Source organism: Xiphophorus couchianus, chromosome 16 (assembly GCF_001444195.1).
Source record: "Xiphophorus couchianus chromosome 16, X_couchianus-1.0, whole genome shotgun sequence".
Classification (NCBI taxonomy): domain Eukaryota; kingdom Metazoa; phylum Chordata; class Actinopteri; order Cyprinodontiformes; family Poeciliidae; genus Xiphophorus; species Xiphophorus couchianus.
In genome coordinates, this window is record NC_040243.1 from 15,178,486 (window position 1) to 15,203,829 (window position 25,344).

The window sequence follows — 25,344 nt, forward strand, 5'->3', positions numbered from 1 at the left end:
GGGTTGTTTAGTGGCTCACAATCCTTTCTATGCAGGACTAAAAACCACTGCCTCCCAATAACCTCCCATAAAGCCAGAGCAAACCACATAACACTTATGTGGTATTAAAGTCTACGTCTCCTGATACTTCCACTGCAGTCATGGCCGCTGAACACAAGGAGAGACTCTGTGTTGAGATAAACAGTTCAGAGGAGGTTATCTCCTGCAGCTTGCATATGAGCTTTTTTCTCAGGACACAGTTCAAGTTTTAATATGCACCAAGCAGCTGAGAAAATAAAACATTAATGCCGACCTTAGGGTCAGTTGGGGTGCACGCGCTGTCTGATCTCAGGCGTTTGTTTTACAGTAGCATCTGGGATGACGCTCGGCAACAGAGCTGCATTAGATGGCCACTAGAGAAACGGAACAAATGGGTTTTAGTTTTATCTCCTTGGACGTGAACACACCCTTCTTGAATTTGCCTTTCAAAATATTAATTTATGTCCACACTTAAAAGAAGTGCAGCTTTACACCAAATTTGTTTAAAATTATACATTCAATGCAGTTTCTTTTAAAGATCAATTGAGTTTTGATTAAGAGGGATTATATTTTGGAATTTTTTTATTTATTTATTTTTTGCGCTTCTGTCAGGAACTCTGACTCTCTTCCTGACATTAGCAATTAACATAATGACCAGTAATGAGCACCATAAGCTGGCGTGCTCACAAGTGTGAATAAATTTGGATGGATTGCTTGCCACAGAGTTAGATTCTCTTAGAGCTAGATTCTCCACCATCACAGTAGGCGTAAAGAGATCGGAGAAAGAATAATTACAACAATTACTGCTTTTACTTTATCTCTTCCTGGCACATACGCAGTGCACTCACACATGTGCACAAAGAATATAATAGCACGGGGTAGGTCGAATACTGTCGAGACTAATCACAGTGCTGCCAGTAAAAGAGGCACAATAAATGCAGGAACTGTGGCAAAATATATGTTTAAGGAGACACTAACGAATGCTGCACCTCATGCCAAATCCGTCATAGATACATACGCACGCTCACGCCCCCGTACGCACAGCAAGACAATATGTGTGTGAGATTCTGACTATCATACAAAGACACAGGACTATACACACGCTGGCAAGGAACTTGAAAAAGAATCAGAGGCCATATGTGTGAAAGTTTAGTTGGATCTAATCTTATTTTAAGATCATAACATATGTTACTTTTAAAGCATTTCAAACAAGAGGCTGAGTGTGGTGAATTCGTCTTTAGTGAGGATAGTGAGGCAACCTTTATATTGGATTGTCTGGAAAGAAATGGTTGATAACCTTACTTGTAGCATCATAATCTTGCACTGACACAAAAAACAGCCATTAATTATAATTTTTACTGATTTAAAAAGACAATCACAGAGCAACATTTTTTCCTTCAAACAGAAATCTTTGCTCCCACCACATTTGGCACTAATAAAAAGAATAATATCACAACTTAAACTAATGGCTAAGAAAACAGCTCATTGTCTAAATTGGACCATCTCAACAGTCAGACCAATAATTAAAAAGTTTCAAATAAAAAGACTGATGAAGACCCAAAGTTCATCTTCCCAAAACACACTTTTCTGTCTTGCCATAACATACACAAACACGTGCTATTGTTTTGGTGTGACGTTGTGTTTCTGGTGTGAAATCCAAACTTATTTTTAAGGCCTTTCACACAACTTTACCAGGAGCACCAAGTAGGCGTGCTTCACTTATGGGGAGCCATTTAAAACTTTAATCAATGTTTTGCGTTCATGTAAAAGAAAAATATATTTAAGAAAACATCTTTGTCAGCTAAAGAAAATTTAAAAATCCACCCCTACCTGTTTTATATTTTTGGTGTCTCTTCCCACTCCTCAATGACGTTTTCACAGCACTCCCTGGATTTATTTGTGTGTATCCTTTCTGGGGAAACCCAGGGAGGCAGATTTTCCAACGTTTGACAAGTTAGCTTGCGCTGGAAAGTTTTTGCGAGTTGCTTCGCTGTTCTTGGACTTTCTACGGCCCCTCTGTGGTTGTGCCATGTGGCTCACATGAGAGACATCTCAGCCTGGAAATAAAATAAAATGCAGATATACATATAAAAAAAGAGTGCCATTTCATAAATTTTTAATTTCTGGTAATATTGGAATACAACAAGAGACTGCAAAAGTCATAAATTCTTCAGACCACCTTTTACTTCTGCTGCTGTGCAGTTCCCTCAGATTGGACTTTGGTATTGATATTAATTGTGTTAATATTTGAACTAAAATATTTTGTGTTTGTGCAAAATCTCCAAATACATTCTTTTTTCTTTTTTTTTTTTTTACAAAGTGTGATATTGCAACAAAACTTCAAAGTTCTAGTGGAACTAAATATATTGCAGTGCAACTACATATATATTACATGGGAGTAAAAACGTAAATATTTAGAGTAGAGCGAACATTAAAATTTAATGCGAAAAAAAACTGCAAGACAGTTTAAGAGCACTGACCAACTTAAAAGGATGCTGAATTCTTTTGCCCTCCAAGGATGTATAGAAAAGTGCATTATACAGCCAATATAAAGTCTATTTAATGTCCCTTTTCTTTCTCTGTTAGCTCTTACTCTTTGCCTTCTCTACTACTTTTTACACACTTCTGCCAGCGTATTTATTTAAATTACCACCAAGGGGGCAGGAAAGTAGGATACGAATAATGATGACAATTACAGTTGATGATGAATCAGAAGGGTACACAGTGGCAGATAGCTCCACTGACAGTGGTACTGTATAAAATGAGGCGCTACCTATCTTCTGTTTCAATCACAGAGCAGAAGACCTGTCTCAAAACACCTCCAGCCATCAGCACACAGCACATTTGCTGTCTATGAACAATTCCTGCAAATAACTGTCAGAGAAAGTGGCACACACAGTCCACTACTTTGTCAGTCTATCTCCGTGGGGCTCGCACTTTCAGTTCTTCCTCTCTGGAATGGTCTCTTGCTGTCTTTTTCCCTTTCCCATCAGCACCTTTACCCACTCTGTGGTGCACATATATACACAGTCTAAATCAGTTAGGAATAGCCTGGCCAGCTACCCTAAAGGGACTCAAGCATAAAGTCTCAGTTTTAGCAATAATTTCGAGTTTGATCCTTGTGCCTTTTTATGCGGCGAATGTACCGTCATGGCCAAAGTTTCTTTTTAAGTAACAGAAACACATGCTGTTTTTGTAGATATATTATTTTTGGTACAATTTTGCTGGAGTAAACTGAAGTAAAATATAATTAAAATGTATAAAGAAAGCATGTTTTCATACTGTCGACCACTGTTTCACACCACTTCTAAGCTTTTTCACACATGCGGAGTATAAACGTCCAGGTCAAGTCCTGACTGAAGGTGACCTGTTCTTGACTAATTAGTGCTCAGTGTTGATCTTAATTTGTTGGCTCCTTTTCATCAACCTGCTTCTCATGAGAGTTCTCCATAGTTTTCCAGTTGTTTAACATCTGGGCAGTTTTCTAGTCTTTAAGTGGGTTAATTTTTGAGCCACTTTGTCATTACTTTTGCATCACATCACAGTGCTTCATAACAAGAAACAGTGTCTGGAATCAGAGGCTGGATTGTTGGACATTCTGTTCTCATTTATTCTTTATGGCAGTATTTGGATGAGTTGCATCAAGCACATCTTCCTTGAATAAAAAAATAACATTATTTTGCTAACACCAAGTAAAGGAAAACATAACAATATCTCTGCATCATTTTAAGTGATGCTAATTAGACTTTTCTGAATCTCACAGGAGTTGCAAACACAAAAGTGCTTGAAAATATTTTGAAAGTACAGCAGCCAATGGAAGAATGTAAGTCTAGTGGAAAATAAGAGGGTGTTAAAAAAAAAAGTCACCAAAGTTGCAAATGTAGGATCGAAAAAGGTCTTAACTCTTAATTATATTTATAAATACGAAATAATACTCAGAGACGAGTCCTTTTGCTGCAGGCCACAGCGGGTGGAGATTTATTACACTGTTCCGCAGATCATCTTACAGTACAAAGTCAAAACTCCCCAAATCTTCCCAAAATCTCCTTGTATTCTTAGAGTCATTCTGTTTTATAGAATCTCATTTTCACTGGTGTAAGTTGGTAAGTTTTGACCAATAGCATTGCTGCCCGTGTGTGACGTGTGTCCTTACGTAAGAATTCCATCAGCTTTTAAATGAGTGTGTATTGGAGTTTCTTTGGGAATATTCAGACCTATTGATCCCCAACATCTGCTCCGTTTCAAAAATGCAAAACAAGCGAATTATTATTTTTATCTATCCAAACAGTTTATTTCCTAGACATTCTTTCCGTCTCACTTCGGCTTCGCATGCCAGAGAAGTTGGGAGGCTAAGTTAAATTGACCTTTTATGGCGCCAGATTTCCTCAGTAAAAAACAACTCCATAAGAAGTACAGTATTTCCGCTCTTACACAAATCATTAAGCTCAATTATGAGTTCAATTGTTTCTTGACACACTCAGTGCCAAGTAACATATCACAAACAATGGTTTGTACATTGTAGTACTCTTGAATTTTATGATCCAGCAACATAAAGGTCTATCTTTTTCTTACATTCAGCAATAAATTTTAAGTATTTTATCCCTTCTCATTTATATCGTCAATAATAGATGGACACCATTTTGGACTTCTTCCTCAAGCTTTCACTGAGTGCTTTAAATAGCCAAATGCTGTGTAGATCAGATACATGAATATTTACTTAACCATGATGTCACTACTTATGCAACTTCAGTCAGACACATACTGCACCAAGAGACTGGGACATTGCCCACCATTACCATATCTGCCAAGAGGATAATCTTTGTTTGCCCTGAACAGACTTCCAGGATTCTTTCAGTTTTTGCCAAATGCACAGCAACTAAGAAGTGTAAAACTTCTAATGCCAATCCAGCCTTGGATCTGGATGCCATGATTTACTTTTGTGAAACCTTGACGGACGGAGGTGTGCAGTCACGGACTGCTTTTGCTGCCTAAATTTCCTGAGTCGACACATATGTATCATCTTGTCTCTCTCCGCTCTGGTCCTGTTCTTCCTCTCCCACCTATAATCACATCAAGGGGAAACAGCTGCTGACACAATGAGGAGGTTTGAAATGAATCAGTCATGAACGCACACAGAAACAAACAGCCTCACTCACAGCAAGATGCTGTCATCAGTTTCCTTTTCTAATGGTTGGGTTACACTAATGGGCTACGCTATCTGGAGTTGTAGTTTAAGTAGACACAGGAAGGCCATAGACCTCCTTTGGCAGAAAATGGTAGAAGAGAGGAAATAAAAATGTAAGTAAATTATATATACGAGAAGAGAAAAGCCTGTTTCTGCTTGAAATTATTTCTAGTGTTATTTACTTCTAGATATTGTGAGCAGTAAAATAATACATGGCAAGAGGGAAATTAAGCATGAAGAGTGTTTTCCCCAGTCATAGCAAGAGTGATACGAAGTGCCTTCATTTGACCAGCTACCACTTAGTTTAATTATTAAAGGTGCAATTATTCTGCCAGTCACTACTTCAATTTTTTTTTTGCTTTTAAGGAAATCATACATACATACATACATTAACCATTGTGGATTTGGTGTAATATTAGACCATAAATTAAAATAATACATACAAATTTATAAAATCTTGAAATTGATTGAACAAAGGAAACCTGCTTTAAACGTGTAGCCCTACTTGAAACTAGATCATTTATGCTTTACTGAGAATGACAGAGTAAATGGTTGACCTTGAGTAAAATTAGAAAATGTTTTTAAGAACACTCTTGCACAATTATTACACTATCTGTATGTGACCATTTGTGTTTCAAGGCTGTAACAAAAGGCACTAAATAAAAAATGGCATAAGGGCTAAGATTTGCAGTCCGTAAAGAATACATATGTGAATCAGAACAAAAGAGATGTTGTATTATCTCTGGAGGTACATGGACAAAATGTGCTATTTTTTTTAAAGAAACTCGGGTTTGTTTATGAAAATTTGCAATGAATAGTTTGATGACAATGGCAGCGGTCAAAAAGTAACAAGGATGCTATATTTACGTTTTCACACACATGAAAAAACAGTTTATAAGAAGTTTAAGCAAAAGATAAAAATGTGCTTTCACTTAATTTTTAGACAATATAGAATCCTTTTAGTTCAAGATGGAAAGAACCACCTTTATTTTCTTATTTTAATGTACACCTCCTAAGCAAGAACATTTCATGAAATCGTGCACGACGCCTCATTCTGGATTGCTGTGTAAAACTACAGGCGGAGTTTAAGCCTGAAATTGGGACAGCCTGCTTTTTCTTCTCCAAAGCAGTTTTTTATGTTTGTTTGGGATCATTATCTTATCACAACATGCAGTTAAATTCAGGTTTCAACTTTCCTTGGTGAGCCACAGTTGTTCCTTACGCAGTCATCAGTTGTGAGTTATCTGGACAATGACCTTACATGTTCAATTAGATGTTACCATCACTTTGATCCATACAGTTGTTTGAGTAGCCATCAAAGTGTCAACTTCAGCTTATAAGACATTTATTATATCAAAAGCAACTCCTCCAGGTAGTGTTTCAAAAATATCAGGGCTGTGATGAAAATGTGAACTTTGCAAAAACAAGTCATTAAAGTAAGTTAGCGTTACTGTAAAACAGAGTTATCTTCTACCAAATGCTGTCTGTCCTCATCTTATATTCATTTTGATCTGCCTTTCCTTTAAGGTGTGTGTGACCTTAATGCTGGTAGAAAAAAATGTGCCGCAGAGACTGTGTTGAGCTTTAGGCAAGTAACATTAAAAAAACCTTAGAGAAAGAAAAAGGAGGACAAGAAGTAATGCCAAGGCAGGAGACAGATGACAAAAAACCTTGGCATAAAAAAAAACTGTTGTCGACCTATTTTTTTTTTATATATATGTAGTTCATCACAGGCTCAGTAGGAGAAGTTTCAAGATGCTCAGATGAGAAACTGAGGTGTTATTTCCACCATCAAATATTTTTCTAACATTATTTAAAACTACTCTCTCACTCATCCCTCTCCTCCTGGGCAAGAAAGGTGGCTCTTTATTTCAAGCTTGGGTCCTCTACCAGGGGTCATCTTCCTAATGTATTCTTGGAGCTTGGATCTTGGATGGTGGTCTCATTCTTGACCAGTTGGTTCACTTGTGCCAAGAGGTGCTCATGAAGAGAATTCATATTCTTGAGCCTGTAGGCATGGACCATGTCCAGCTGTCCAGCTCTTCCTACCAACAAAATTTTTGTTGGATGTCTGCCATTGTGATGTTCACTGGACTTTGTACAGGGAGATTAGTGTGCTAGACTTCCAGGTCTATTATCCACTGTACATCATTGCTATGTGATGCTTATTTCCAGTATTGTTCAGTCCTTCCTGGGTTACTTTGTGTGTTATTACCCCGCCACAGTGAGTACACTGTAGCTGATTTGGTGGAGAACACCCTGTTTATTTGTCAGGCTTATATCTCTTCCGTCTGGCAGCCAAAGCTTGGAGTCTGTGGCAGTTCCCAGGGTCTCAGGTATGGGCATCTGTTTGTATTTTTGGGGTACTCCTTTTCTGGATGCAAGTTTCTGGAGATCTGACAATTGGCTGACTTCTTCCTGTGTTGCCCTAATTTTGGCTTCCAACGTTCTTCTTCTCCGTGGTGGACACTTTCCATCGTGGCTGCTCCTACCATTATCTTTGCCAAGCATCACTAATGTTGTACTGTATATCAGCTCACTGGTTTCTTAGTAATGAATTGGAGATACTTCATTCCACTTCCCTGTCAGGTCAGTTGCTCTCACATTTATTGGTGTTTCACTCTAGCTGTGAAAGCAACTGCTGCTAATGTTTAGCTAGTTTAGACTGGATATCTAAGCATGCATCAGTCTTTATGTAAGGTATGTTCTCACCAAATAAACCTTACATATACTAAATCAGTTGGTGTTAATGCTCTAGTTATACATATTCCTCATACCAGATTACAAAGGGGCAATTAAATAGAGGGCATTAGAGGGAAATGTTGCTCCTTGTGGTGAACATGACATAGTGAAAGACAGTTATGGTCTAAAACTGGTGTATTTTTTCTTGTAAAACTTCTGAATCAGGGAATTATGCAGAGCCCAAGAGAGAAACCTCATTCTCCTGGAAGAAATCTTTTGTCAAATGAGCGTAGTAAACTGCATCGTTGCAACCACAGGGGAATTTTATCAGTCAAGGCAGTTATGTGATGCAAAATCTCCACATTGCCACTCGGGGTTTGACATACCACAACAACAACATGAAGCTACATTGTTCCATCGATGGAAAGCACTCCCCAGATTATGACGGAGCCTGCTTCAAATGTAGAAAACATTTGCCTTGGGACACCTTAATCATGCCAGTAACATTGGAAGTGATAGTGATGCCCAGACTTAACTTTTCCACCAGGAAATACATTTCTTTCATTATTTGTTGTCTTAGTGTTTGATTGGCTTTCTCTCAGATTTTGCATAATATTGACACAATCTGCGTTTCAAACTGTAATTAAAAACTTAGGGGGTTGCGTAAGTTTTTGCAAGTCAGTTTTTTGTGGGAAATGGATGTGTAAATCATTTCTGATCGTAAACTTCAAAAGGGTTTTAAAAAAAAAGGGTTTTATTTTAAAAATAAATGTGACCATCATCACTATGAAATTAAAAGAATGCAAAAAGTGCAGTTATTGAAGATGTATACTTTATGTTTTATCTAAAAGTTTGTATTGTACTGTAAGAGGAATTTAATTAGACCACAATAATCTTAATTAAAATATAAAATCACCTGTACTGTAAAGCCAAATTTGTATTAGTCTTGAAAATAACTGAATTGCAGTCAGATGCCGAAATGGGACTCTCGACATCCATGCTGAAGAGTGAATATATTGTTTAAGCTGAAAATATTAGCAAAACAAATATCTTCTTATAGTTGAGAATTATTGCAAACTTATATCACTCTTCAGTCAATGTGTAACTTAAATTATACCACCTTCAGCAACTTAAACTTAAATGAAAGCAAGTAGGGGTTACCATTGTGAGCTGTTTGCTAATATAAACTCTGTTCAGTTGTTGTATCATATAGAATAAACTACATACAAAAAATATTCTTACTTAATTTACTGAATTTTGAATCTAGCAGGGGAATGATGCATGACTGTGTCTGTGTGAGATTTTGTGCTTAACCCAAGTTTTCACACTTTATTTCTGTTGGCTTGAGTTCCTATGCCGTCGGACCAAGTGATGACATAGCAAAGTGGTAGAAAATGAAAAAGAAGAACAATAAACTCCCCCTGGCTTGTTTTAACTGAGGATGTACCACAATCAATAGTATTATTGGCAAAAGGAAGAGGTACTATTTGTTTGTATATTGATTATTTCAAGCCAGAAGCTCATTTCAAGATTTTTGTTTTCATACCGCAGACTATCAGCCAAGAAACCTGACTAAGCCTACAGAAGCCTTCACAGCATAAGCTCTTTTTGTTTCTTTCCCACTCATAATGAAAGCACAACACTTCCATGTATACATACTGTCACAATTTTGTCACATTAATAAATCAATGGAAGTACTGAAAGCTGTCTGAAGTAATCTAATCTATAATCCTCTGGCATAAACTGTAATTATTATGCCCAGGCTAAAACACGGATGTTTTATCCAAACACAGCATGGAAATACTGCTCACTTCCAGTAAAGCAAATATGTTCAGGATCACGTTCTTTATGGATCACTGTCTGCAATTTTTAATTTTCACTTTTTAATTGTATTGGTCAAAGTAGCTTTTGTAGCTCAATTAGCCAAGGACTGTAATATTTTGACACTCTATACTGTTTTACTTTGTATCTGAATTGAGAATGCCTCATTGTCATTTGAAAACTTAGGATCGAGAGTAATTTCCCACATTATGCTCCTAGTTTCCTTTAGGGAGATGTGATTGTGTGACTTTAATTTGTAATATCTAACTTCAGGAGGTGGTTTAGTCATTATGGTTTAATAAGATGTCATCATTCATAATTGTCTACTGGCCCAAATGAACTACAGTTGATGTAAATATGGTGTAATAAAACATCTTCATGAAGCAATAAGCAAAATATATGTGAGATTTGGGAATTTTTATGTATATTTACCCTGAGAGGTCTAACAAGGGAACCCACCAGCATGTATTCACCGTAGTAAACCAGATATACAGTAATCTCTCTCTCAGTGCAAAAGTGCAGATGCAGAAAGGCTAAGAGGGCTAAAATATTTATGTCGGGCATTTTCACCATCACTTCTCTCTGAAAAAGAAAGATGAGTGAAAAGAGTAAAAGAAGAGGGCGATGATGTGTATAAAAGGCATATCAAAGTAAGAGAGAGACAGAGAGAAAGAATGAGAGAGAGAGAGACAGTGAGAGAGAAATGAGTGTGCAGCACAGATGCCAAATGAATCTAGGGCAGTTCAGAAAAAAAAAAAAAACACAAAGCATTATTCAAAAATCTACTTGGTACGCATGTGCAGCTCTTTGTGTGTGTGTGTGCATGGGCATGTGTGTTTATTTCTATATGTTTGTGTTTCTTTTGTTGGAGCATACAGTACGGTAAGCATTCACTTCTCAAAGTAACATACCAGAGGTTAACCAAGCTGGAACACCACAACTTTCTTTGTATTCATCCTCTTTTAATCCTCACAGCGCTTTCCGCATTACTCCCACTCTTCTTACAGCATCCATCCCCTGCCCCACTCTCGCAATCCACTGAGAGAGACTTTATTTCTCCTCATCAACACTGAGTGATTTTGTGTATGGGTGCATGGGCGTGGGTTAACAGGGGCGGGGGGTTGGCACAAACCAAAGATCATGGCAGATGGTGTCCTTACTTAACATATACACCACATGCACACACTTGACACTGAACACACTCTTACTCAGAGAAGGATGAGCACATAGAGTATATATTATGCATGGCTCATAACACACACGCACACACACCTGGAGACTTCTGCAAAAGCATCACAGTCTCCACAGAGAATGGCTAAGCTGTGCACGTAATCATGGTTTACGGTTGTCTTTGTATGAATTTGTGACTAATCTTATTGGATCCAATTGTATTTTATTTGTTTACATTCATTACGGTCAATTAGTGATGCAGTTTTGTTGCCAATCATATCTTTACTGGCTGCAGTTACTTAACCCAAAAAAAGATGTAAGAAAAAAAAAAAACTGTGGCACACGCCTACACACCCATCTTTGCCTTTTTCAATTTCTCTCTTTCAGATGATGTTTTTCATTAATTCTAATAACTTGAAAGAATTTCAGATTACACTGAGCACAAAATATGTAGAGGTCTATTGTGTATTCATGCAAGTAGGAGCCTTAAAATAGCAATCCTACAAGTCATTTATACATATTGCATGATCTGATTTCAACTATTTCTTGTTCAGAAAATTTGAACGCTTAAAAAAAATGCATCAAAAATCTTTTCCTCCCCAAAGACCAAACAACAGCTTAATTATTTTTCATTTTCTGTCTCTGGCTATAAACCCACACACACACACAAATATCTATAGCAACCCGGAGAAGTGGCACGTAGGTTCTGACCTCATCATTTCTAACAGAAAATGTTCGCAAAGAGACATTGGGGACTTATTATATCATACCCTCAGTCAGAGCCTGCAGGTGGATTATGAGATGGTAGAGCGCTGGAGAAGGAAGCAGTACAGCCGTTTTTAGAGGTAAGTAATGTCTGGTGTATTTGTTTCAGTACAGATCTGACTGGATGGCTGAAAGGTTTCAGAAAGTCTGGATGAAGGAGTGGAAGGTGTACAAGAGAATCTACAGTTTATGCATACACTTTTAAAACCAGATGTGTACATACATTGTGTAAAAAAATGCATGTCCATTTTTCTTTACCATTATCTGTCATTAAATCAGAATAAAATTGTCCTATTTTTGTTTAGCTAGGATTCGAAAAATTATTTATCACCCTCCATATAACTCTGGTTAATGCCAGAATTATGAAAGTGAGAACGTTTTATAAATTCCTTCTACTGTTCTGAGATGTAGCGAGAATTGAGCTAATCAAAACAAAATGGCAAATTAAGATTTTAAAAAAAGCCAACTCAAAACTCAAAAAAGATTAAAGTATCAACTGCTGTCTTGTCTCTTCTAACTCATTAAAATGGACAAGGAAAACTTAGCATGGACAGAAACATGGACAAGTGTTTTGAGTTATGGACAAAGAGAGCTTCATATCTAGAGTGAAACAGGTCGTGTACATAAGCTGAATGGCCACTCAGGTACACTTATTTATTGGCAACATAAAAAGCCAAATCACAGCTTACATTGCTGTCAAGGATAGAGATGTTAGTTTTTGGAGACGTTTTCTATGGTCTGATGAAACCATTTGATCATTATGACCAGTGTTGAATTTAGAGGAAAAGGGTCATGAGCATTAGAACTGCCTCCCTATGTAAAGTATGGGGTTGACAGAACTGAGTATGTGTTTTGCTCCAAAAGGAATGGGTGGTTTTCATAAAACATTAGAAAAGAACATTATGCAACACTCAAGTAAAATTTTTAAAACATTGTAAAAGAACATAAAAATTGTGCATAAATGGTTCACCCAACTTGACAATATCCCTATTAAGACTGCTAACTTAGTTGCACGGTTACTTAGGTGCTTGGAAGTCCAAAATATATTTTTTCTTGCACAATGTTCTGCAAATCTGACTTGGTTACAGCAGTTCTGTCAGGAGGAATAGGACAATATTGTCATAATGAGGTGTTTGTAGGTAGACCCAAAGGCAGAGAGGCAGAGGCAGTTTGTAGGTGAAAAAGGTTCTGATTAAAAAAACAAACAAACACAGAGAACACAGGGAGCCAGGGATAAAACAAAACCAGGAATATAAGTAAAAATTCTAGCAGGAAAATAACAGGAGTTGACGAGGTAAACCACCAAGGAGGAACTGAGAATGAGTCGTAAATATACTGGGGAGGTTGATTACTGAACAAGGAACATATGGCTGATTAGAAGCGGGCTACAGGTGTGAGGGGAGAGAGCAGAGCGGCACAGAGCGCGAAGGAGAGTACACACAGGACTAGTAAAAAAAATCTAACACTGAAGAATAACTAGACCAAAGAAACATAATCAACCAGAGTAACAAGAAATAACTAGACACAAGAAATAAACATAATCTAGCATCACTAAGGAAGGACTAAATTAGAGTAAAACAGAAATCAAACCTCAAAACAACCTAGGACATAAATATTCCAACAAAGTATTGTCAAAAGGTTGTGAAAGAATTCCCACGAGGTTTGACCAAACTCCTACAGTTGTTATAAAAAGGTCTCAGTCATTATTTTGGCATTTATGAAATATAACTAATTTTGGCAGTTTTTACGCAGCAAACAAAAGAGTGTTTTTATACCATTAAATATTTTGATTGTATTTGTACTTATCTAGAGACCTCAACTGGCTGCAATGCCTTTCCTTCAGAATGAATACGTGTGTATTTTCTTTCATCCACTAAAGGTTTCCAAATTTGTCATCATAAAGAAACTAATGTTCTGCCTCAGACATGCATCTCTACATTATCACTCTTACAAAGGTCTAAAGACTACAAAGCGGTTGCACTACATTGCACCACGTTGTTACTGCCATCTGTCAAAAAGCTTTAAGTTTTGAATGCGGTAATTTCAGAGGAATGCTGAGCCTTAAAGTGCTGTGGGTTTATTCCATTCAAGGACACTTAGTGAAATTTAAAATGACATGTTAAAGCAATTTTTTCCCTTTTACTCATCTAAATTTTTCATTTTTTGTTCATAAGTGAGGTTGTATGAAGTATGCTTGAGTTGTCGGTGTCTCCCCTGCAGCAGGCAGCAGATAGTTTATGGTTTGGAAAAGAGGTACATGTTTCTAAGAGTAAAATAAAGTGAAAAGCTTCTTGAACTTAATTTTTCTTGGCAGCTGTAAAACACAAGATGCCATCATCATCTAGCTATTCACTTGACACTGTTGCATCCATAGTTGGATTACTAGATAAGCCAGACTGTGGCTTTTTGAACTATAGGTTGAAATATGCCTTTCTAAGTGCATGTACTAAGATGTGCTCACCAAGTATGCTGGATGTTTGAAAGTAATCATGAAACTAATAGGGTGACCTACATCTCTTTTTGGGTTAACCTGACCACATTTTGGTACAAGTAAATAATTGACATTTTATTCATGGACATTCAGTTGAGCATGAAATATTAAGGCAACAGTTCGGTAAAAATAAAGTACCCCTATCTGATCTGACGGACAGATCATAATGAATTATAAACAATGCAACTATTTATAGACAAATTAGGGTGGAGGTCAGCCATGACTACACCTTCACACACACACAGTAAAAAGAGCAAAACATGTCACAAACCCATGTCAGAATAAAATATATACATAATAACTGTTTAGTAGTACAACCATGCAAATATTTCTTTCAGACAAATATCCAGCAATAGCATATTAGAGGCAACATGACAGATCCATTTCTTGCAAATGGCTTCACTGTACTAAGAGCATCCAGTATATCTCTCTGCAAAGTAAGAGTTTTATTACATGCGTCCTAGACGTTAGGATGATGTTTCTACTTAAAACAACTTCAAGGATGCACACAATGTCACATATTGACATTAACCTTCTCTGGTAAAAAATGCACATCAAAGAATGCTATGCTACTTACTAAAACACTCATATATTTTCGAAGTTTGATTTGTTTTTCAATGTAGAATGTCTTTTAAGTACCTGTTTGCTTACAATCCCAACTAAATCCTGTTTCTCCAAAATGTGGCACATAAGTCACTTCCTTTATTAGGTAAGATTCTGACTTCACATAAGTACCTCACAAAACATCACTTCAATCATAACTCATACTGACAGTTATCTATCGTCACACGATGCAGGGTCAACAGACTTGCAATGTACACGTGGCAATGAAAAAAAAAAAAGTTGAACTCAAGCTAGAGTCAAGGAGCTGTAAAACTTTAAACTCACCAATACTCTGAATAAAATTGAAAAATTTTCTTTACCAGACCTTCCAACACCATTCTCCCCAATTATTAGTTCACTTGCCAGGTGTGAGACATGCCTAAAGCAGACTATGGGAGAGCATGACATTTATCAGAGCTGTTTCACTAACTTCTCACTATTCCCTATTCTTTTCCTTTTCACATATGTAACATATGGTTCATACTGTAATATTCTTGTTCCACTTTCTTATCCATTGGATCTATTTTTTTCTCCCTCTGAGACAGCTTCTACTTGTCTACAAAGATGTTCACTTCTCCTGCTACTTCATTCATGCCTGGCAGCGGCACAGCTAAAGAGACTGCATCCAGTTTCCTCAAATTATTCAAACATGCTGCAATTCTGAAAATTGTCAACTATAAAGGTGTCTTCCCATGCCTTTCATTTTCTTTCTCTGTGGGACCTCCCACAGGTACCTGGCAGTGAGGGACTGTTGGCTGTTGTGAAACACGACGGCCATATTGATTGTGCAGAGGACTGCAACAGCTGGTTGGCTGAAAGAGAGCACAGCATGCAGTGGCCAAGAACGCAATGTGGAGGAGTGAGCAAGTGTGGATCTCTCCCAAGGGTTATCCCTCTCAGGATCTTTGCATAATCTCCCTTGAAGGATTCTGAGATCGATTTCGAGGGTGTGGCAGAGAAACAGAGGCCAGGAGGGATGGAGCAGGTGGGGAGGCCTAAAGATCTAAGACTGTCAATTGTGAACCAGCAAGGAGGCACTCCTGAATACCTAATTTATTCACTTGGCCTATTAGAGGTTCGACTTGCAAGGATTTTCATGGTCTGTATACAGGCACATTCTTAGCTGAATTAATATACAGAAATAATGCACACAGCTATTTAATGTACAATATATCTAATAGGCAAGACCCCATGAGATTTATATTGCAGTGAAAAAGCATTCTGAACTTGTAGGCATTTTGTAACAAGTTTTTCCTTCTTATCTCAAACTCTCAGATAATCAAGTTTGTTGTTTTTTTTGGTTTTTTTTGACTGGGTCTTTTCAGCACATGAATATGACATCCCATAGCTCTGGTGGTATGCTTTAAAGCATACGTTCTGTTTGAAAGTTAAACTTTCATTCCAGTACTGAATCTTTTGCTTCCCATAATGAGCATAGTCCTCAAGGATTATCTCCATCCATTTCCCACCAACTCTGACCAGCTTTCCTATCACCTGCTCCCTCCACCATGTATCTCAGTAGGGATGGCATGTTTAAGGAGATGTATTGTATTAATTTCTCTCTCTCATAGGATTTTTCATGTAGGCCAGGACGTTTGGTATTAATCTTATCTAACCAGATCACCTCCTTTCACATGCAGAGTTTCCTACATGGTTCTTTTTGTAACATAGTTTAAACCGAATATCCTTTTGTTAAATGATCCATTTATTCTTGTCACTCTTCAATAAAGACCAGATTCATTCAAATTTGTTTGTATGACTGATAAAACAGATGAAAACTCTTAAATAAGATGATACGTTTGACATGTAATTATATAATCAAAATTTGTTTTAATCCTCTTTGCCAGTTTATTTACCTATCTGATGTGTTTCCTGGTCTTCATCATTCTACTTGTACTCTAATGTTCTCTCACAAACCCCTAAAGTCTTTAAAGATCAGCTTTACCTATGCCTAGATGACACATAGGTGGAACCAACTTACTAATTATGTAACTTCTAAAGGCAATTCATTGTCCTGGATTATATTTAGTGATATCAATAAAAAACAGGCCAAGCAGAAGCACCTACAACAATTCTGGAGTTTTTTTTTTATCTTTAAAACAATGGTTCACAGCACTTTATGTTAATCAGCTTGTCAATTTCTACTGGAGTGTTTCAGTAGTGGCTTCAATGATTCACCTTTCAGAACTGTGCATTTGTAACAACTGAGTATGTTGTTAAATGTGAAAAAGAATTACCTGTGACAATATGCCTGCCATCTAGTTTCTATTCTGAAATTAATGAGAAACATGTTTTCTTCATCATTTTTATGTACTGTTTCATCTTCTTATTTGTTCTGCTACACAGCAGTTACGACCATAAGAAAACTATCCGAGCCATACAAATGAGTCAAAATTATATGCTGTATTTTTTGCTACATCTATATAATCTGACCTGCCAGGCATTTGCTGTCACAGCATTTTAGCTCAGCTACCATACCGTTACAGAACAAGCATCTTTTTTTAACTTAACTGTAAGCAGAATTAATTAGGTCAGTCCTGCCTAACTTTTGCTGGTTTCAAAGCAGGGAGATCAAGCTGTTATATTGCTTTCAGTCAATGCATTGGACATGTCTGCAGGGGCATGTATTCCCAATCATCTTGTTCAAGAACCAGTTCCTTACAGGTATGCTGGTATAATATCCTCCTTTTGCGCATGAAATTTAGCAGCATCATATTTGATTATTTTCACACAAACATAAAGAAGAAAATTGCATTTTCAGGCTCATACCAGTGTAACATTCATCACTTCTTCAGATTATCGCCCACAGACAGAACTATGGATTTTCAAAATTATGTCTCATGCTGCTTAATAGAATTTTGATAAAGAGAAGATTACATAGTGGTTTGGTTTGGTAGGTGGTGGTTACTTCACCTTCATCCAGGCCTGTTCCTCCATACTGATTACTGATTTTACTGCCCATGAAGATACAGATAATAGATTTCCAAGTGTTTTGTCTCTGTTGCTACGCATATTCACGTGCCTGGCTGTCCACAGTGTGTGGGCGTACAAATCTGTGTGGTCCATCGGTCAGCAGTTGGACACTGTTGCCGCTGCTGGTATGAGAGCTCTTTCTCTCTGTCTCTCTCACTCTCTCTCACTTAAACACATAAACAGAGCCACACATTCAATAACTCATGCATGCTGGAGAACTAAAGGTGGCTTCCACCTAAGCCCTCGCTGCAGGTGAAGTGAGCCGCTTTTCTGTCGTGCGAGTGAGTAGTCAACACTGCTGGAAATCCGACCATTTAACCCAGAATAAAAAAAAAGAAAAAGCAAGAACACACACACACACACGCACGCACGCACACGCAGGGGCGCGCATGCATCACCAGCTTTATCCCCTGCGTGATTCCTCCCTCGATACTAAATCCCCTCTCTCTCTCGCACATCTGTCCATGGCGCGTATCCTGCCCGGCCGTCCTATCTCTGCAGAATCCAACCTGGCTTCATGTGACACTTTAAATCTGTGACACAGATTGAATCACTTTTGGCGTGCGTTTCAACCCAATAGGAAAAAAAAAGCGTATTGTAAAAAAAAAAAAAGAAAATCTGGGCACATTAATAGGTTATTCTGACAAGTCTTCTAAAAAGCACCAACAGGGAAAATAAAAAGCACGCTTTTTTATGCCATCGTAAATTTAGCTCAGTGAGGCTCTGTTGCACCAAGAAGGTTGGAGTCTGTGAGGGCAGGTGCGTTCTCGCCCCGCCGTCCCTTTTATATCGGTGCATATGAAATATCGGAGCATGGCTGTTTAAGATACATACATAAATAAATAACTACATGTTGCAAAAATGAAAGCAAACATATTTTTGCACAGTACCTTCACTTATTTCCCCGTCAGATGGTGCGTTCAGTGGCTGGAGCAGAAAGGATGAGATTTTTCTTTTTTTCTCTCCCCTCTTTCTCTCTAAGCAACGTCGCAGGCTCCAACACCACGGCGGGAGAGGATGACTGAGAGAGGGAGAGCAACAGAGTAAGAGAGAGGCAGTTGGAGAGAGAGGGAGGATGCATAGACCTCTGCGTAGTGTAACACTGTTTAATGCGGTGAGCTTTGCTTTCTGTTTGAGTAGCAGCAAATTTACAGTACATTGGTCTTTTATTCACAGGTTTGGTGTTATAAGCAATGAATGATAGGTTAATTTAGCATCTACTGGATATATGATTAGGACGGTGCATGCAGGAGGTGGCTATGCTGCACATCAATGATTCTATCAACTTGACAGCAAACATTACACTGAGATTTCATGTTGTTTTTTTTAAAAAAGCAACAAACGCACCCACCTACACAAGTAACTCTATGTTAAGCTTGATTGGCATTTGGGCACTCTTAGCGAAAACGTACATGCTGAAGAACTGCTATTAATGAATTTGAATATCATTCAAAATGTTTTTATTTAATTATTTCAATTTTTTTTTTTAAAAAAAAGGTGAATGTACATTTGAAATATTCACAGAGTGACCCATTTCCATTCATTTCGATAATTATGGCTTACAGCTAATTAGAAAGTCAGGATCTGTGAAAATCCTGGTGTTACATAAGACCAAATTAAGAAAGGATTTTCTAATAGGGCAGTATTGGCCTACTGAGAAGTAATGTCCATGTGCTGCACACTATATGCACTCAATACTTCAAGGTCACTGCTCCTTTTACATGGATTACTGCATCAATGCAAAGTGCCATGGACGGGATCAACTTGTGTCGCCGCTGAGGTGTTAAGGAAACAATGGCCTTCAGCTTATCTCCATTCTTGGTTCTGGTGTCTCCACCTATTGTCGGTACTCTACGGGGCTGTGGTCTGGGCAGTTTGCTGGCCAATCAAACACAATGATACCATGGTCAATAAACCATGTAATGGCACTTTTGGCAGTGTGCGCATGCAGCAAGTCCTCTCCAAAAATGAATTCAGCGTCCCCATAAGCCTATAAAATTTTGTGCTATAGACAGCTGCACTGATTTTGGACTTAAAAAAAAAACGGTGGACCAACGTCTGCTCAACATGGCACTTCAAATCATCACTAAATCTGGACTACTGTGCAAAACACTGTCTATTTCAATAGTTGAAGACTGTCCATGCTGTGTGATGACTCCTGAAATAGCCAAATCTTCTGAATCTACCTTTTCAAATTAGCTTTGGTTTACAACTGTTTGAATGCCGTTCTGATTTTTTTTGTTTGAGTAAAATGTTTAAAAACAAGTTCTCCTCATGTATGACAGTGATAGCTGACAGTCTCTGTCAAATCAGCCGTTTTCATCATGATTGTTGAATGGTTTAAACAGTAGTTCTTTATTAGAAATCATTTTATTGGCTCTATGTGATATTTTACTTCCCAGAGAAACAGAATTTTTAATGGATTTCAAAAAAGCCTTCTAATTTACTTCTTGACATATGTTGACTACTAAACATTTTAACATGCATGCTAAAGGCAACTTCTCCCTGCAGAGTTTGCACCATGTTTCACGGTGAGACAGAGCCAGTTCAAGATGTTTAAGGTCCACAGGCAGAATTTTGTAAATGTGTTCACTTCTGTTTAAGTCTGTTGTCCACCTGCCACCACTGCCCCTCTAGCATCGCTTTCGCATTATCCACCCTTGATCGTTTTTGCATTTTGTTTTCACAACAGCTCATTTTAAAGATAACTGATAAGCCAGAAATTAATTCCAAAAGAGATTGAAATTAAAATTAGGTTCTGTTAAAAGGTCATTAGCAGTAGTTATCTTATCTGCAGTTTATTACTTGATTTTATTTTGTATCGACGGATTTGCTTTTTCTTGGAGGCTGAGGCTGGCTGCGAATTATAGCTGAGTAAAATGGACTTCTACCAACAAATGTGGTCTCAAACAATGTGTTGCATTTTCACAACCAACACATTTTCTAACATATCTAATAAAATTTCAAGTACTGCTTGGTCCCACTGGCAATTTGAGGCCCCAAATATCCTCACTTACTGCACTTGTCCTGTTTGAATATTTTCTAAAGCCTTCTATGCGCGCACAGAAAATCCATTTTCTTTTGTGCTGAAGTATACGAGAATAAAGAAAGATTGTTAAATACCGTCCATTTGACATTTTAGGTCAGATCATCTTCTGTTTAGCCTGACAAATTCAGATGGAGTCGACTACAATTGACTGCAAGTTTTATGAAGTGAAGCAAAAGTGTAAGAAAGAAATGTTCTCAAGGTGATTAACACTCAACACACATAATGTCTTTATGGTTTAACAATGCATTCATAAAAAACAAGCACAAGAAATTTCTAGCATCATAATCCTGTTGTGGGAGACAAAAGAAGCATCAGTGGTTTCCAAAGCTGTTTTGCCTATTAATATAGGCATAAAACATTGATTGGAAGCTATCTATTTTCTTTTGAGTAATTCCCATTGATACCAAGCAATCTAATTAATTGTTTTCTAAAGTGTGTTTCTCACATTTTTTTCCGGTTGAGGATTCACTATACATCTTCCATATTGGATTTTAAAACTAACTGGTCTAAATTGGGATTTTAAAGGTTTTTTTAATGTTTTCTCCCATTGCTTGCATTTAACACACCCTTTTTTTGGCGCACTTGACCTTGTGGATTTCACCCATCAAAGGGAGACAAAGATTGATGTTTTCTATTTTCTGTAAACTTAAACAATCTGACCTTGTGCAGCTTCCATATCAAGGTTCCACACTTTGGTTTCAGAATGGTCCCTGTGGTACAACAGTGAGATAATTGTACAAGCAGTGTGTCCTTTTTTCAGCACTTGCTGTCCACAAAAGCATTATTTGTTCATTTTCTTGTTTATGTTAGTTCATAGTGGACAGTGATAGTAGTATTACAGCAGTTTTCACTACATGGCAAGCATGAAGCTGTACCAGGTGCAGAGTGGGGGATGTAGTTGCTTTAAAGACCTGGCTGGATGGATATTCATAGTTGGAAGGTGTCAAAGGTTGGGCGGAGAAGGACTCCCGCTGCATCTTAATTGGAGTTAGTTCAATGGAGCAGTAGTCACTGAGGAGTAGGTACAGAAGGTGAAGAGTGAAGGAATACATGGGAGCAGGTAGGAGACATAAAAGTCATAACTACATTAAAGCCAGGCTTGAAGACACTTAAAAATGGTAAATATAGGAACATATATTTGCTCAAGTTATTCATGAGACTGTTCAAAGTTTATCCTGGTAGCCTTCTTATATACAGCCTACTGTATATGCCATGATACAACATGTCATTCCACTAGTTCACCGACACAAATTTCCATGTAAATTTTCATGCTGGCCAAAACATGACTAAATTCACCCATCACAATTGATGCGCTTCAAATTAAACAATTTCAGCTGCTGTCTTGTTGCATTATGATCCTGCTGCTTTCATTTGTCCCCATGGAGGATTTCATGTGCTGAATACAGGTCTCACAAGTGAGAGCCACAGCTTCCTGAATCATTTTTGAAAGGCCAACTGTGGTCATCCTCAGACCTAATGTTGCATTAAAATGACCTCTCTGTGTGCAATTGTTACATTGTTATACAGTATGTGAAGATTTCCAGGATAGCAGGGGCACAAAGGTTCCTGGTGCAATATTGAAAAGTGTGAGTGTGTTTGTATTCATCCTTTGTCTAGAGAGACTCCAGGAGGTGATTCATGATTTTGAAAAAGAATATGAAAAACAAGAAATCCTTTCACACTAAGAAGTTTTGGAAGTGTGTCAGTGTGTGAAAACAAACACAGACCCACATACTTTCTTAGAGAGCCCAGGTTGGATGAGAACAGAGAAAACACAGTTGCTGTTTTGTTTTTTACTTTATACCACATTTTTATTTCTTAGCTTTAATTGGTATTATAAGGCAAAAATAATGTAGTACCTGATAATGTATTACTCTGTTAAGGGAATTACAAATCGACAAATTCCATCCGTCCATCCATCCATCCATCCATCCATCCATATACTATTTAGTTTTTGTTAGACTTCATTAATAATAGATTTTCTGCTTTGTTTCCTGTTATGTTTTTTTCCAGTGTTATTTCATTTCCTACTTCAACAGAAAGCCGTCTTTAACTTGCAGTTCAGATATTTTTAAGTGTGGTACTGTGGAGTTGTAAGAACAACTCCACAGATGCTTTAAAAAAAATTGTTAAAAACATACAAGTTGGGAAGGCAGACTGGTTAGCTACTAGCTTCACAAGTCTGGTCTGGTCAGTTTCCTTTAATTAAGCTCTTCCCTCTCTTATACGCTGTGCAGTTACAGCAAAGTTTGTGACTGACAGCCTTAATTTATCACTGACAATCTTGTTCTCTTTCAGACTGTCCATGTTTGGTGCTCAAGAAAAAGCCTCCTCCTGCTGCTCACCACTAACTTTGGAGACCTTTATCTCTCAATGTCGCTCGACGTTGGGTATCACCTATTATTTTAGAGAATGTATTCATTGACATGGACCACTATCTCTGGAATAAAGGTAAATATTGATAATAATGTATGAAATGAATCAACACAGAACTGTTAACTGCTTGCAAAAAGAATAAGAAAAGAAATGTAACTATATATTTTCTTTTCAATGCTCAACAGTGTTTTAATTTGGATTGTGAATTTCTCAGCAGCTTGTGAATTAAGATGGAGGAAACTCCAGATATAACACAAGGAGAGGCACATGTTTTGCACGTGTGAACAGTGTGAGAATAATGCTTCCTGCTTCACATGAATGAATTTTTGAAAGTTTAATTATACCTGATTAAAAGACATCCCCTACTCATTACTGACTTGTTTGCTTATTTTGTTTTTCTTTATTTATTTTTTTTTTCTTTCTTGTCCTTTGCAAGTCTTGTTCCAAACACGTGCAACTACTTGAAGGCTCATTAACGCTCTTTGTCAATCTTTGTCTCTTTTAACGGATAACAGTTTGCTCCAGAGCATCCTGTGTTTCTCAGACTCTTATTAATATTTTCTCATTATCATTCCCAGTGGTGGCTAGCAATATCACAATGGCTTGTCTAGGCTTGATGATTAAGAAATAACTAATTTATTGTTGAGAGACTTTGTGGTGATGTGTGTTAACAGACTTAATTTATGTGTTCCAGTGAAAGCAAAACTGAACTCAGAGGCAAAAAACTAAGAAAACAAAACAATCCATTGATGATAGAAAACTATCATCAATGGATGATAGGATTTTTTGACCAAATGTGATTGTTATGATATGCAAGCTAAAAATTAAAGTCATATCTTTGAATTTCCTTTAGCAAATTTCCAAGACTGCATTTAACAGCTAAATCATTAGACAAGAAAAAAACACCAAACTGTGGAGTGATGGAGAAGGACCGGAGGGGAAGAATGTGTTTCCTGATTCAACTTCCTTTTAACCTATTAAAGACCTTCTTTCACATAACTTTACCTCTATCTAATTAAAGTCAGCAATTTAATTAAATCTGTCCTGTGACAACCAGCTTTTTTTCTTCAGTTTTTTGTTCAAGACTCTCACATAAAAATTCTTAATAAAGGTATCCAGATGCACGTTTTAAACGTTTTATATAAATACTGTGTTGCAAGCCAATAAAAAATAAAAAAAAGGAAAATATCATCACTTGGGCTTTTGACATCTTTGATTTTAATATCCAACTGTTCACTTTTAAGGCCTTAATTCAACCCCAGATAAACAGAAGAGGATGGATAGACGGATAGACGGATGGATGGATGGACGGACGGACGGATGGATGGATGGATGGAAATAAAGATCCCTAAGAGAAATTAACAGTAAACAAACAACATATGATGCCAGAAATATTAAAGAACATTGTGAAAAACATAATAAATATACGTTTACCAAACTGTCAGTCCAAGAGGGTCATCTAGCATTAAGTATGAAAAGGTTTCAAAGAATATTTGTACTTTTCAAATCTCAGCTGCTACCATTTACTGTAACCAAAAAAAGTCAGATTACCAAGAATAAGTCTTAGTTTTGTTAAAAAGTAAGATACTTTGGATTACTTTACATGATACATAGATTTTAAAAAATGGCATGAATGTTCTATTAAAATATGTTTTTCTTGGTTTAAAGTAACTTCCCCCAAGTGGTCAAATATTTCTTCGCTAATTTAAACACATTGAAAAAAGAGATCAGGTGACACAACTTTAAAAGAAAGAGTTAATAAGTAACAAGTAATCAAAATATGAGGTTTATGAGTGTTAAGCAAATATAAATAAATGAAGTTTGATTAACTTCATTTGATTACATGTAACTAATTAACTCAGTCTTTAAGTTGGAGCTCCATTCTCTTTTTTTCAGTGCAGAAAATAAGTCCACCTTCTTCACTGTGTCAGCCACACACAGCTGAATGAATCGTCTTCAGTGCCAAATGGGAACATATGCATAACGTTGTGCTGAATGATAATCTTATTAGGTCATTTCTCTGACACCGCCACAAGAAATCCAGACAAATACGCAACAGTATTACAGAGGTATGTCATCTGTTGAGGTACTGAAACACCCTAGTGCAACATTGTTGCTTTGATTACACCGCTTTCAATTTCATCACATTATTAGAGTAACTCACAATACAGGTGAGAGGCAGGGACTGAAGAAAGAAAGAAACACAGATCT

General features: G+C 37.2%; 1 protein-coding gene and 1 long non-coding RNA gene across 2 annotated transcripts in view; one reads left to right on the forward strand and one right to left on the reverse strand.

The window, feature by feature from the left end:
* elfn2b (extracellular leucine-rich repeat and fibronectin type III domain containing 2b) overlaps window positions 1-18,719 on the reverse strand; it is a 68,019-nt gene extending 49,300 nt beyond the window's left edge. The window contains exons 1-2 of the mRNA XM_028042618.1: window positions 18,599-18,719; window positions 1,849-2,075 (exon numbers count right to left, since the gene is read on the reverse strand). The gene's annotated coding sequence lies outside the window, so the exon portion shown is untranslated. The remainder of the gene's footprint in view (window positions 1-1,848; window positions 2,076-18,598) is intronic.
* On the forward strand, window positions 18,689-23,490 carry LOC114160165 (uncharacterized). The gene is made up of 3 exons (XR_003598732.1): window positions 18,689-18,822; window positions 20,851-20,956; window positions 23,056-23,490. It is a non-coding gene; the product is annotated as an uncharacterized LOC114160165 (long non-coding RNA).
* Window positions 23,491-25,344: the final 1,854 nt, after the last annotated feature.